General features: G+C 52.0%; 1 protein-coding gene across 5 annotated transcripts in view; it reads left to right on the top strand.

The window, feature by feature from the left end:
• Window positions 1-11,762: 11,762 nt before the first annotated feature.
• TSPAN18 (tetraspanin 18) overlaps window positions 11,763-14,420 on the top strand; it is a 185,236-nt gene continuing 182,578 nt past the window's right edge. For 4 of the 5 annotated variants that reach the window (XM_060303311.1, XM_060303310.1, XM_060303306.1 and 1 more), the window contains exon 1: window positions 11,763-11,976. The gene's annotated coding sequence lies outside the window, so the exon portion shown is untranslated. Of the gene's footprint in view, window positions 11,977-12,731; window positions 13,034-14,420 lie in introns of all 5 variants that reach the window. The other variant, XM_060303307.1, reaches the window with a different exon arrangement.

Genomic DNA, 14,420 nt, shown 5'->3' with positions numbered 1-14,420 from the left:
AAGCTAATAAGAGACAGAGAATGAAAGAAAGAAGAGAAGGTGAGACAGAGCCAGAGGAAGCACTAGATACAGAGGAAAGGAAGACAGAGGAAACATGGGGCAGAGAATCAGAATCAACAAGGTAACAGAGAAGGTAGGCGCGAGAGACTAGCAGAGGAAAGAAAAAGACACAGAAAAAAATGAGAATGACCCAAAATGAGAAAGAGTCAGAAATAAGAGAGATGAGCAGGAAAGGGAGTGGAACAATAGAGGCTGAAAAATGATCAGATTGGCAGAGGGCGCCCCGCCCCGCCCCACACAGGATCGGAGGCCCTACCATGAGGGACCGGGAGAAGCCCAGTCTGCTCCAGGAAAGGTCATCAGGACTGTGGGCCTTGCCTCCCCAGAAGAACAGCCAGTGTCCCATCAGTGTCCCCAGGGCCAGATGCGACGGGCCAGGCTGTTCAGTGGGGACCACAGGGAATAGCGGCGGCAGCGGTGCAGCAGGTTGGCTGCTGAAGTATTTCCTGGGGGCGGCTGCACTCGCCGGGTCCTCCATATGTCCCGTGCATATGTTTAGCAACCTGCCTCCAAACTGGGAGCTGTGTTTACACTCAGGGAGGGTTACAGTCTATTGTCAGAGAAAGGAAGCAGGAAGTGTTTTACATTTCGAGGTGTTGCCATCTTTGCAGGTTGGGATTCCCAGGCAACCTGCAGCTAGCTGCTGCTTAGTGGAAAAAGAAGAGCTACTGTTTTGCCGCCAAGAGAGAAATTCCTCCCAGATGATGGTGCCAGGAAAGAGATTTTTCTCTTTCAAAGAACTTAATGTGCCTTTTTTTCCTCCGAAGATAAATGAGAGCTATAGAACCCAGTATCTCCTTCTGGCCTTGGCTGGCCGGGAAGCTCAGATCTAAACGGCCTTTGACGTCTTTGGATCACCAAGGCTTTCTAAGGCCCCTGAAATTGTATGCAAAATTATTTCATCTGCTCCATAACAAAGCACCATAGGTTGGGTGGCTTGAACAACAAACATTTATTTTTCACAGTTCTGGAGGCTGGGAAGTTTAAGATCAAGGTGCCAGCAGATTCAGTGTCTGGTGACGACCCTCCTTCTGGATTGTAGACGGCTACTTGTTTGCTGTATCCTCATATGGCGGAGAAAGGAAGCTCTGGTGTCTCTTCCCTTTCTTATAAGGGCACTGATCCCATCATGGGGTTCTACCTAATAAGCCTAATAACCTCCCAAAGACCCTACTTCCAAATACCATCCCATTGGGACGTAGGACTTCAACATATAAATTTGGGGGTACACGTTCAGTCCATAACAATTCCGTGTATGTATATTTTTCTGGGGAGGGGTCTTCAGCATTCTCAACGTTCTCAAAGATGTTCATGACCTTTAAAAGGTCACAGAAAGAGGGCAGTCAGGGTTAGGCTCACACCATCCCTTGGATAACTGACCCTCTCTTCGAAGCCACGGCCTCTGTGAGGTGGGGGTATCATGGTAGGAATAGCTGATAATTGCTGCCATGAGGATTAAGCCACCTGACACACACACAGCTTGGAGTAGAGCTGATAGCAGGTCTCGATCATTGTTGGTTGTCCCGATTGTTTTACCAAGTTGCCCTCTGGTGTGACTTCTAGCATGGTGCCTTGTATGCAGTAGGCACTGAATGAACATGTGCCTGCCTGCCCAACTTACTATCCGTGCTTTTCAGTGTCCCCAGTGCCTCTCCTGGGCCTGGGTAAATACGGGCTGAACTAGAGAAATTTGAGAAGAAAAGACAGGTGTAAGAAGACAAAATAAATCCCGTTTCTGGGACTTCCCCGGTGGTCCAGTGGTTAGGACTCCAAGCTTCTACTGCAGGGGCCGCGGGTTCGATCCCTGGTCAGTGAACTAGGATCCCACGTGCCGTGTGAATAAAATAATAAAAGAAAATAATAAAAGAAAATAAAATAAGATAAAATATAAAAGCAAGTCCCGTTTCTGTCTAGGCCCCTCTCACAAATGGACTCTCCGCCCACCTCCTCCCCAGCAGACCAAGCAAGCTCACCTGTCCCGTCTTTTCTGTCCTTTCATTCACTGTACTGGGGACTTGAGCCCAGGTGGGGGAAAGAGGCCCCCGGAGGGTTGCCTCCCTCTGCCAGGAGCACCAGAGCCAATGATGAAGCTGAGAGGGACAGAGGCATTTGTGCTTAGTGGTGCCCCCTTTCCAGGCAGAGGGCACAGCCAGTGCAAAGGCCCTGAGGTGGGAATATGGCTGGCGTGCTGCTGTTGGAGCCCGTAGGGCTGGGGCAGGATAGACCAAGTAGAAGGTGGAAGGAGACAATACAAAGCAGTGAGTGAGCCAGGTCAGGCTGGGTTTGGCATGTCATTATCAGAACTTCAACTTTTACTCTGAGAAGCAGCAAGGACAGGCAGGGCTGCCCTTTGATCAGTCTTCTACTCTGGTTCTCAGAGGTCTGCGTTGGGGTGGGGGTGTTCTGTGGGAAAACACCCGGTAGGAGTGAACCCCCCTGTGGATGACAGAGAGGAAGGGCCTGGATCTCAGTCTCTGGCAAGCCACAGGATGGCCAGGCGTGCAGAGGCCGGGGGATACCTAAACCCCGAGCTCAGGTGCTCCCTGTGCCCCTGGACCACCAGCACTGGCATCTTTGCCCTTTGACTTCTGAGCGCAGCAGTGAAGGCTGGGGTTCCCTCCCAGACCTGGGGTTGGCTGAGTCTTTTGGGTTCAACATGGCCAGTGGTTCCCTAGGAAACTTGCTTTTGAGAGTGACAGCACGCTAGGAGAATGACACAGGACAATCCAGGCATAAGCAGGATCCTGAGTAGGGGGACGAGAGGTAGAGGGGTGGAGAGGGCAGAGAAATAGAGGTATTTGTACATATGCAGAAGGTCTGAGCTGGAAGGGACGCACGGCTCATCTCATCCAACCTGGACAACTCAGAAAGAGCAGGGCCTTGTCCAGGCCACCAGCATGTTACCGGCAAAGCTCCAGCCGGAATCTTGATCTACTGATGTCCAGTGTGATCAAACCCCACGCCCGCACCTCCTGCTGCCTCCAGGTGTTGTGCGTGTTCAGGGCTCCGTGGAGCCCTGTTGGGTTTAATTGCTCCCTTTGGTTCTTGTTAGTTTGTTTTAGGTGGTAGCAGTTCCAGGCTCTAGAAAGTGGAGTAAGAATTGTTCAGTGGGTTTTTCTCTCTAGTAATAAAGTGCTGACACTTAGCTTAGCCTCGTAGCAGAGGCAGAGGGGTTCACCCACTATTCCCATAACTGGGGGGTTGGGGTCTTTCCCTGCCGTGGAACATGAGGTGGGACTGGGACCGCTTCTGCGTTCGTCAGGCAGCCTCGTGTTCAGTCAATCCCAAAGTAGACAGCTTTCCCCACGACCTGTGAGCATCACAGAAGCAGGGGCCACGTCTGTCGGATCCACCATTATATGCCCAGCATTTACCTGGCATAGTCGGCCCATGCGCAGGACTCTAAAACATTGACTGGATGAAGGAAACCTCTGAGTTAAAGGATCCTGCCTCAGAATGCAGCATGGTGTCTCTGAATCCAGGAGACTCAGAGGCACAGATAATCAGAAGAACAAAATCTTTTTGGCCAGAAAGAATATGTATTTGGTTTTATTTTCCCTTTAGAGGAATTAATCTTCTAATTCTGTTTTGCTAAAACTAATGTTTATTGATTATTTGATTCATGCCTTCCTTCACTAGATATTTATCGAACCCTTACAAGGTGCCAGGTGCTGTGAACTAGACAGCGGACAAGCGGCTGGTTCCGTACACTCAGTGGTGAGCCGTTGCGGTCCACCACAGTGCGATGGTCTGAGTGGACCCAGGGTCTTGTCGCAAAGCTCAGCCTCTTAAAAAATGCAGCCACTATGCAAACATTCTGGGGGAGCTTTATGGAGTTCAGCTGTTCACGCTGCGGAAGCCTTTTTACAAACCGCACATGGGGCCTTTTATCCACCTTATAATTGGCTCGGGCTCCTCTGTAACTGGTGATAAATCAGGCATAAGCCTGTCTCTAGGTTTATTGAGGTTTACATATTTGGAATAAAAAGTAAGGGATCTGGCAGGCAGTAGCAGAGAAAGAGAAAATCCTGGGAAGAAGAAAAACCAGAAGGAGAGAAGCTGGACCAGTGGGGCTTGACCCCAGTTATGCTGAAAATCAGTGGATGAACTTGGCTGCCTTCGACCCCCTGAGATCTGTGAGGTTCCTCATCTGCGCAGAAAGTCAGTTGAGTAAAATCACTTTTGATAAACCGTGAAATACTCCCCTCTTCCTCTCTTCTGGGCGTTTTTATTCCCTGTCTTCCTTTGCAAGCTCTCACACTTCCTCTTTTGTCAGAATGCTAGACGGAGGCAGGCAGACACCACTGTGAAAAACAAGAAAAAGTCAGAAAAAAGCTGACCATTGCCCAATACTTGTTAACTCAGGAACGAGATCCACTTCGTATTTTGTTGGTGGAGGGGTCTTGAGGGTCAGTTCATTTATTGGCACATGAACAAGCTGTTCCCATTAAATGAGTCAGTCACCGTGTGAACATTAATTTGGTTAAGTGAATCAGCCTCACTCTGAAAAACAAAAAAGATGCCATGAAGCCGTGTGGACGTGTGCCAACACACACATATTTACACAAGCACAGACATGTACCATCACACACACACACAGACATTACATTTACACATGTACACACATCGTAAGCACAGACGTGTCACAAACACACTCAAGCAGAGGGCTAGCCAACCATCCTGGTTCCTTCCATCTCTGAGGTCCCGTAAGCTCACAAATCCTGTCACTGTGACAGCCAGGTGCAGATCTGTCCTTGAACTTCAGGGTGGCCCGGCAGGGAGCCAGGTTTCTCAGCCCAGCTCTCTGTAGCTGACTGGCGCCCCAGGGCACGGAATGGACATCAGAATCGATGACCACGAGGTGGCCTCGCCTTCTTGTCACTATGCCTAGCACACACCCCAGTGGCCTGAGAGCCCCATATGACTCCTGTGAGGTCACTTAGCTTCAAAGGAGGCAGCTCTTCCAGGCTAGAGGGAACTCATAGGCCAGTCACCTGCCCTGCGTCACAGAAGTCAAGGCCATCGCAGTCAGAACATCTAGGGTTCTTTCTAGTTCTGCTGCTGCCTTGCTTGGTGAGTTACTCCACCTCCCTGAACCTCATTTTGCTCATCTGTAAAATGGGGACAACACTAATAACCACAGCGTTATTGGGAAAAACAGAGAGACCGTGGGTATGAAGCAGTGAGTCAGGATATAGAAATTGGGCTCTGGAATATGACTGACTGCCTGGGTTCAAATTCCAGCTGTGCCACTGACAAGCTAGGGCATCGAGGACAGGCAACATAACCTCTCTGAGCCTCAGTTTTTGAAGCCTCTGTAAAAGGGGGACAATCATAGACTCTTCCTCATAGGATTTTTGAGAGGAATAAATGGAGGTACAGCGTTTAGTGAGGTGCCTGGGGTTTAGTAAGAGCTCGATAACGTTCTCGGCTGTGGCCTTTGCAGCTTAGCCTCCCTCTAAGCACACAGTAGGCTCGCAATGCTTCGTGCATCAGTGAGACTTGGTCTGCAAGGAAAATAGGTAGAACAGTCCTGAATACTTAGCCTGTGCCTGCTGGAAGCACTTTACGTGTGCTATTTCAATGAACCTTCCGAAACCCCAAGAGGTACTTACTATCTTCATTTTGCAGAGGAGGAAACTGATCTTCAGGGAAGTTAAGTCACAGCCCAGGTCTACCCTGGCCTGGAGTCCAAGAGCTGCAACATGCTGACACTGCAAGAAAACTGATCGTAACCCCCATGACTTCCCTGCTGGCTTAAATGTCCCAGATGAGGTGTCCACTGCCCACGCGCGGAAGAGCCCTTGGCCAAAGACCCAGGTCTAGGGCAATTCCTGGATGTTGCCTGAGGCCCCCGATTGACCAGTCAAGTGCATTGTCAAGTCCTTCCTCGGGAGTTGCTTGCATCAGAGTAGAAAGGGTGGACATAGGCTCTTAGTTTAGGGAGCAAAGGTGTGGGGACTAATAGTTCATAGAGGGGAGACAGTATCCACTCCGTCTGAGAGCAGAAAATGAGGCAGGTGGTTTGTTCAAAAGAATACCCAGGGCTTCCCTGGTGGCGCAGTGGTTGAGGGTCCGCCTGCCGATGCAGGGGACGCGGGTTCGTGCCCCAGTCCGGGAAGATCCCACATGCTGCGGAGCGGCTGGGCCCGTGAGCCACGGCCGCTGAGCCTGCGCATCTGGAGCCTGTGCTCCGCAAGGGGAGGGGCCCCAACAGTGAGAGGCCCGCGTAATGCAAAAAAAAAAAGAATACCCATTTGGAAGCAGGACCCAAATTCCCCTAAACCCTGAAGTCAACTTGCTGGCAGATCTTAGGTAAGTGGCCCCTGCCCACCCTGGACTTAACGTCAGTGTTTTCATCTGTAAACTAAGAGGGCTATTGCACAAGATGAGTCTTAAATTTAAAAATTTTCTGATTGTGTTGATTGTTCAGTCATCAAGGGAAGGTAGGGACCGTACACATTCTCTGTTACTACTCAGGTTTGGATGTCCAGGTATGGAGCCGGTTCCCGATCCACAGTTGCACCTTCACGAATATTTATTGGATGACTGAATTGTACCAGGGGGGACCCTGAGTTCTAAACATGGATGATAAAGATGATTTAAAAACCCAGAACTTAGATTTGTTACTTGCTTTCTGGTTTTCAAAGCCCCTTTGCAGATATCACCTCCTTCAATGTTTACAACTGCCCTGTGGGGTAGATGCTATCATCTCCCTTTACAAAAGAAGAGGGAGGTTGAGAGAAGTTAGGCCACTTGGCCAAGGTCACACAGCCAGAAAGTTCAATGCCAGGATGGTCTCAGGTCTTCTCCTGACCTCTTTCCTGCCTAGCACTCTCTCCCTGTCTTATGAGCATATGGTTCCAAAGGTAATGAAAAGGGAAAGGTTTGAATCCCTGTTCTTTTTTTGCTGGACAACTTACGGGAGGTCTCTGAGTTTCCCTCTCTGTAAAACAGGCTTCCTAGCCATCTCTACCTAATGGAGTTGTTTGGAGGCTTAGAGAGCTGGTGCTTTAACAGCATTATCACAATGCCTGGCATATAGTACACATTCCTCCTGTTAAAGATTAGGAGTCTAAAGCACAGAGAGGGAAAGTAACTTGCCCAAAGCCACACAGCTGGTAAACAAAAGAGCCAGGCTTTGAACCTGGGTTTATCCAACCTTATAGCCTGAGCTTCTACCCAAGTGAGCACTCCATGAATGGTAGTTACTAGTATTGCATTACTTACTATCAGTTAATAAAGAAAATGAAGGTGATGATGAAGTTTCAGAAGTATCCTTATCTGGCAGGATCTATTCCAGGGAGCTGCTTTCTGGAAAGCTGGGCTACAAAGCACCCAGAGGAAGCTTGACCCTGGGCCCCTCCCAGTGCAACCATCCAGAATCCACCTCTTTTCCTGCAGAGGGCTGGGGGGAGGGAGCACATGGGCCTTCCCTTTCTTCCAGCTCCCAGCCAGCAGCATTCCTGGGGATGGAGGAGGACCTTGGCAGACAGGCCCTCGGGTCTGGTGCTGAAAACCTCAGAGGGGCTGGCCAGTGTCTGTAGGTAGCTTGCTGGAGGGAGAAAAAGAGAGAAAGAGGGGGACTCTGTAACTGGTCCAGGTCTGGGAGGGTCAAAACTATATTCATCAAAGCTCCAAAGGATGTTCCTGGGATTTGCAAATTTATTGCTATGACAATCATGGCAAAGATAAACAAATTCAATCACATTCAGTTGTACGTTTAATGAACTGTCATTTTGGGAGAAATGATTGCAAATTACATATAAAAAGAGACAATTCATAAAAAAATCAGGGAGGCAGTGATTAAATATTTAAAACGCAGGCTGCCTTGCAAAAGCTAGGTTGGAAGGTCAAGATGCCTCCTGGGGAAAGGATCCCGCCCGGCCAGCATTCATCCAGCCATCCGTTCACACATTAGGCTCACCTTGACTGAACATTTATTATATGCCAGGGGCTTTCCATGAGACTCTCACAGCCACCCCATGCCAGAGGTGCGTTTACAATTCCCATCTAGAAATGCATCAATTCACTGAGGCTCAGAGAGTTTTTAAGTGGACAGTTCAAGGTGGCACAGTTAGGAAGTGGCACCCAACATCCCCTGAGCGCTGGCTCTGCCAGGTGCAAAGGCCCTGGAGATGGACAAGGCAGGGCCCCAGTACTTGAGAGGCTTACAGTCTGATTAGCCATAAATTTATAAATGTTAGAAGTAAATCTAGTGATTTCGAATTCTTTTTAAGTGAAGGACACTTTGTCCTTGAAATCTCATGTGAGACACCAGCGTACAAAACAGATGAAAAGGGAACCTGCTTCTGGCTAAAGCTGGGAGGGAAGTTTCCCTCCCTCTTCCACGATCGTTAGGTACCTAGGAGTGGGAACTGCCAGCCTGACCTGAAACCCACTGATCCCGCCCAAACATCTCACTCATTTTACCGATGGGAACACTGAGGCCTGGAGAGGGAAGAGAATTGTCAAGATGGCCAGGACTGGAACTTCGGTCTGTGGACTCGTGGTTTGGAGCTCTTTGCTCTGCATTAGTGCCCCCAAGGTACCAATGTTGGCCGCTCACCCCAGGTGTCCTGTGCCAGTGGCTGGAGCACAATACCTGGGTTGCCCACCTGGCCACACTCAGGTGAGTTTGGGGCTTTCACGCCAATTCAACATTTTTTTTTTCCCCAGATGACGGAGAAAAATGAAGTCTAAGAGCCCCCTTGGAGAAGAGGTGAATATTTTCAGAAGAACTATTTCTACTAGACCCCCAAACACCAGGGGAGTAGAAAGGGCCCTGGCCTCGGAGTCAGGAGGCCTGGTTCAATGCAGCTCTCTGACCACGAGGAGGAGACGATAGTCTGTGGTTCTTCCTCAGTTTCCCTATCTGTAAGATGAAGTTGGATTACAGTGAATTCTCCACAAGATTCCTTCCAGGGTGGGCAAATGGGGAATCTAGAACCTTCTGGGCCAGGCCACTTCTGGGTTCATGACCACCTAGACCCCAATTGGTCAGCAGTGGTCTTAACACCACCTTCACTCCCTCCTGGGGACTGCTGACCCTCAGCCCTGCCCACTCCCAACATTTTCTCCCTTTTCTGGCCTCTCTTCTCAGGAAAGCCTTCTCCCTCTCTGTTTCCCAACAAGCCACAAATTTAGTTCCTTTCTTGCTTTTATCAAAGGATACCAAAAAGGATTCTAGAAGCCAATTGCCCTGGGCCCTTGTGGTGCAAGTGGCCACACTGAGGCCAGACAAGGCAGGACTTCCCCAAGGCCATCCTGTGAGCAGGAGGAAGGCCGGCTCTCTGTAACCCAAATCACGTTCTCTCATGCAGGACTAAACTCTTAGGGTTCCTGACTTTGGCCAGAAAGTACTTCTTAGCTAATATATTCAGAATTGTGTTTCCTGATTGTGGGGCAGTAGAAATAGTGAAGGAGATATAAGGGGTCTTCAGTACCCTGACAGACCTCCTGGGAAGGAGGTTTATTGGTTTATTGTGCTGTGTCCTTAACACCTTTCTATCCTTGTTAATCTCCCTTTTCCAGAGACGGTGGGGCCTCTGGCTTCACACCTTCCCTAAGCAGCAGTATTGTGTTGGAGGTTTTTTTTTTTTTTACTGTGGTTAAATATATATTGCTAGAATTTAATAACACCGTTTTATTTGCATTGTATTCATTTTTATGGTTACCTTCTATTTATAGTAACGTGATGCCCATTTTCCATTTATGGTAATGCTGTAACATTTCTTTGTAAAACACGCACATTTACTTAAAAAAAAATAAAACAAGCAAATAAAAAACCCAAGAGTTGATTTAAAGGAAGCGATTAAGCAAATGGTTCTACCTGGTGTGCAGATAGGGCCAGATTCTCAACGGAGGCAGAGAACTGCTGAGGTCTGGGAAACTCTGACTTGGAACTAGAGCTCTCCTCCCAGCTGGGTGTCTGACTGTCCAAATGGCCTGCCCTGTCCTCACCTCCCTGTGCTCCTTTCTCCCACTTCCTCCCGCCTGCTTCTGCCCATCCTGTGGATCCCCAGAAACTCCATCCATCCCTCCCGCTGCCCCTGGCCTCCACCTCCTGGGCCCCAGCACCCTCATGGTAGGTTCACGCTTTTTTCCTCTTTAAATTTGCGTGGTGTCTTGCATCCAAGGAGGTGCACACAGACGGCCTCTCCCAACAGCATTCCAGAAACGAAGAGCCTGTGAGGTTTCTCAGGGCAAATGGTCAGCCTCTCCCCCAACACTGTTTTGGCAGCTGAAGGGGTGAATGTGGAGCCTGAAGCCCTTTCAAGTTTTCCTTGTCCTTGTTTTACAGAAATTGCATTAGTAGAGATTTTTCTTCCCTTGGGTTAAGGATTGCTCACTCTGGGTCCAGTTGAAAACTGTGGATCCAGGTTTTTTTCTTCCAGCCACACCTCTACTGTATTAGGCCCTCCTCAATTTACTCAGTGAAATAGTTGAAAGGACCTGACATCTTCCAAGTCCTTAGAAGGATGTATCCTTTTCCTGGAATGTGGGCAAGGAAAGGCAGAGACTTCCTGCCCCTGCAAATGCTGCCCTGTGGCCTGACATCACCAACATTCCTATCCAAGACTGGAGTAGGTTCAACTCCTATCAGTCACTCACCCCTTAGTGCAAATCAGTTGACAAAGGGGCCTCCTGCAGAACTTGTGTGTGTTTGAATGTCCTGGCAGGCAGGCACTGGGTGTGGAATCTTCAGAGCTGGGACTCAAAAAATTGTTGCCCAGGGACAAGGAGTGAGCAATCTGAGCCCCTTTCCTCTGGGGGGTTAGAGAGCACTTTCACTTGGGCTGTCTGCTTTGATCTGCTTGCTTGCCCATTTTGTCTGGGGCAGGCGGTGGGTAGCTACTTCACAGAAGAGGTTCAGAGGTTAAATGTCTTGGTGAAGTCATGTGTCAGTGGCTGGGGAGGGGGCCTGTGGCTCAGGCAGTGGTACAAAGATGAAAAGATAAGTCCTGAGATGGAGACACAGGTCTGGCCTCTTGCAATCAAGTCGTTTGCATCTGGTCTGGGGTGGGCACCCCCGCGTCCCCAACCTCTTGCTGCAACCCCTCCAGTCTCCTCTATTAACGGCATCGGTCCAAAGCAGCCCAGGGAGGGTGAATCACCCTGGCTTTCAACAGGTCCTTCTAGGGCAGCGGGAAGATGAGGAGCGAGGTCCGGATGGCGGATCATCCCACCCCGCAGCCCTGCGGTCCGGCCACGGAGGTCGGGGGGCAGCGTGGAAGTTTCCCTGGAATAAATACTCCGGTCTAGCGCGCCCCGCTCCCCACTCCCCCTACGGATCTCCTGAATTCAGACGAAGCGAGGGCCTGTGAGCAGAGTGGGGAGGAGGGCAGGGGTGACAGAAGGGGAGAAGGGCAGAGGGTGGCCCCAGGGGCCCCCGGAGCGAGGCCTGGATGCTGGACCAAGCCCGGGAGGGGGCAAGTGGGGCAGCTCGCCGGAGGAGACGTGCCTTCACGTCGGCCGCCAAGGCAGCGGCGGCGGCGGCGGCGGCGGCTGCGGCGGCGACTGGAGACTGAAGGGGAGGAGGTTTGGGGAGGGGAGGGAGCTCGGGGGAGAGGGAGGGAGGGACGGAGCGGTGGCGGGGAGGTGGGGCCGGTGGGCGGGCGGCTGCAGCTGCCGCCGGCGTCTCGGGGGCTCCAGGCTGCGGGGCGGACGCAGCGCCTAGTGATCCACCGCGGAGCCGCGCGAGGCCGCCCGAGCCCGAGCCCGAGCCCGAGCCCGAGCCCCGAGCGAGCGCCGCCGCCGCCTCTCGCCAGCCGGTCCCCGGACGTGCCGCCGCCGCCACAGCCGGGAAGGCAGCCGGTGCCTAGCAAGTTGCGAGTGCGCTTCTCCGCCCGGGGAAAGTTTCCCCCGCGGCCGCCGACTGGAGTTGGCGCGGGATCCGGCCACTGCCGCTGGAAGGTAGGGGTTCCGCACCTCAGTGCCCTCCGTGCGCCCGCCGCCGCGCCCTGGGGGCCTTGGGGGCCCAAGCGCGCTTCCCGCCTCCCCCCGGGCGACTGTTGGGCACGGTGGGGGTGGGTGTGGAATGGGGGCATCCCAGGATGTTCAAGTTCTACTTCGGCTAGGCTGGGGAAGGGGCGGGGGGAGACGTGCTCGTCCCCATCCCTGCCCCGAATCCGCCGAGGGCCAGAGGCTTCCCCCGGGACAGGTGCAGCGCTGCTTGGCGCTCTGGGCGGGTATTTGGGGGTGGGGGGGCAGCAGAATGGCGGGGGTGGCAGGTGTGGTTACAAGTCGGGGTCTTGGCGAGGGCTGCGTCCTGAGGGAGGCGGTGCGCGCCATGCCACTCTGTAGGAGGGCAGGTAGGGACTAAGGATTAGGAGCGAGGATCCGGGCCGTGAGGATTGCCGGGCCCAGCAGGGCCACTGAGGGCGGGTCGCCTTCGGAGTCCCTGGAAGCGGGGCGGGGCGGGGGCGCCACGCTTTCCTTCGGGGCCCCCTTTATTCCGTACTCGGTGTGTGCGGTTTGGGGAAGCAGAGACTCCGTTGGGTGCTCGTTGGATCCGAGGCTCGAGCACGTCCAGATTTAGGGGGCGCAGCGGGAGTCCTCTTGGAGGGTTGGAGGGCACGGGTGGGTTCGCGCCGGCTTTGAGTCCCGGCTGGATTGAGGTGAGTTCGCTCCCGCGAGGCGGCGCCCTTCCCTGGCCGTTTCACCCACAGGAAGGCGAGTTCTGGTTCCTGCGAGACAAATGCACCGAAATCCAGGACCGACAACCGCAGACCAACCCCCAACACACGAGGGGCCAGCCCTGAGGAGCACCCCACCGCAGCCGGAATGGGGCAGAGGGTCGGAGTGTGAGGCTGGGATGCCCCAGTTATAACTGCGCTGTGTACTGGAAAGCTTGGCTCTCAGGAGCTGGTTTTTCTTGGGGGAGCTGGCAGGATGTATGGGTGAATAAAAAATTCACCCGCAGAAAAACCAAAAGGAGGGGAACTTTACATTAACAGCGAATTGGTGTGGAGTAAGTGTATGGGAGCATTAACTTTCTGAGGTTTCTTTGGGGTCTGAAACCCAAACCGCTGAATGCACCCTTTTGGTAAAAGTTGTACCTTTGTTCCCTGGATCTGGCCAGATCCCTTTCTGGTGTGGGTGGGTTGAGGGTCTTGGGGTGAATCCCCTCTCTGGGCACAAATAAACTGGGAGGCACAGGGTGGGGTTGATGGGGGCCCTTAAAGGCTTTAGCAGTCCAGTTTCAAGTGGTAAATTTCATTTCCTCTTGGGGTCTGGAGTCTACAGGCCACATTCATGTGGTCATTTCACAATTATTGGTGGAAACCTGCCACGTGTCCCCTTGTGGGACCTCAGGGCCCCTGTGTGTTGAGTCTGTGGGTCTGTGCCAAGGCCTCAGGGAGCCAGACGGCTGCTGGCATCTATGAAGAGCATCATCTTTGTCGTGTGTGGGCTGTTCGACATTGGAGGGACCCTGAAGCACTGTGGCCTCATCTTTCTCTCTAATTCCCTCCCTCTTCCCTGCACCCCAAGTGAGTACAAATGAGCAAATCTAAGAACGTGCATGGTCTCATAGTGGCTGGCGGAAGTTTTCATCTTTCTCGTGGATGCCAGTGTGGGCTCATTGGGCAGCCCCCCTCCCCCCGCTCATGTTCCCAGAGTCCCCTGCAAAGGTGATGGAAAAGGGTGGTCCCTGAAAGAGAGTTGAGGTTCTTGCTTTCAGTGTAGCAAATGTTTTTGTTGGATGCTCTCATATTGCTCGAGGACAAAGTTGCTGTAAAGAAAGATCAGCATGGTTTTTATTTTGAATAGAAGAGGACAGACGAGTAGGGAGGAGACAGAGGAAAGGGTGGAGAAGCCCGCTGTCTCTGGATTTGTCTTCAAGACATTCCATGGGGCCAGAAAACAAAAGGAGTTGTTTTGTTTTTTTGTTTTGTTTTGTTTTTAATGACTCTAGTTTTTCTGTGGAGGGAAGCCTGCCTGGAACAGCCCTGCCCTTGGAAACTGGGAGCGAGCAAGGGGCCCCCAGAGGGCTGGCGGCTCTGCGTTCTACCCCTGCTCCCTGCACCTCACTCACACCCAACCTGCCCCGAAGATGGGAGGGAACTGAGACCCCTGGGACTGCTGACGTCCCTGTTTGGATGTGGAGTATCATGTGTGGACTCAGACTGCTTCCAGGCAAACTCCAAGGTCTCTGATTCAGCAAAATTTCAGGTCTTGGGCACTGTGTCTCCTGGTCGTCTGGTCCCCAGATCCATTCAAATGGCAGACCCTTGGCGTATCTTTACCCAGCCTGAGGCTGAAATGGAGGTATATCAGTGAAAGTTCCAGGCCACTTTCTAGAAGCATCAGTTCATCTGGAGTTGGAGTTAGGACACCTTGGGCTAATCCAGGAAGTA

This window comes from Globicephala melas, chromosome 8, assembly GCF_963455315.2.
Source record: "Globicephala melas chromosome 8, mGloMel1.2, whole genome shotgun sequence".
Classification (NCBI taxonomy): domain Eukaryota; kingdom Metazoa; phylum Chordata; class Mammalia; order Artiodactyla; family Delphinidae; genus Globicephala; species Globicephala melas.
The sequence above is the reverse complement of the archived record's forward strand: the minus strand, read 5'-3'. Positions and strand labels throughout refer to the sequence as shown.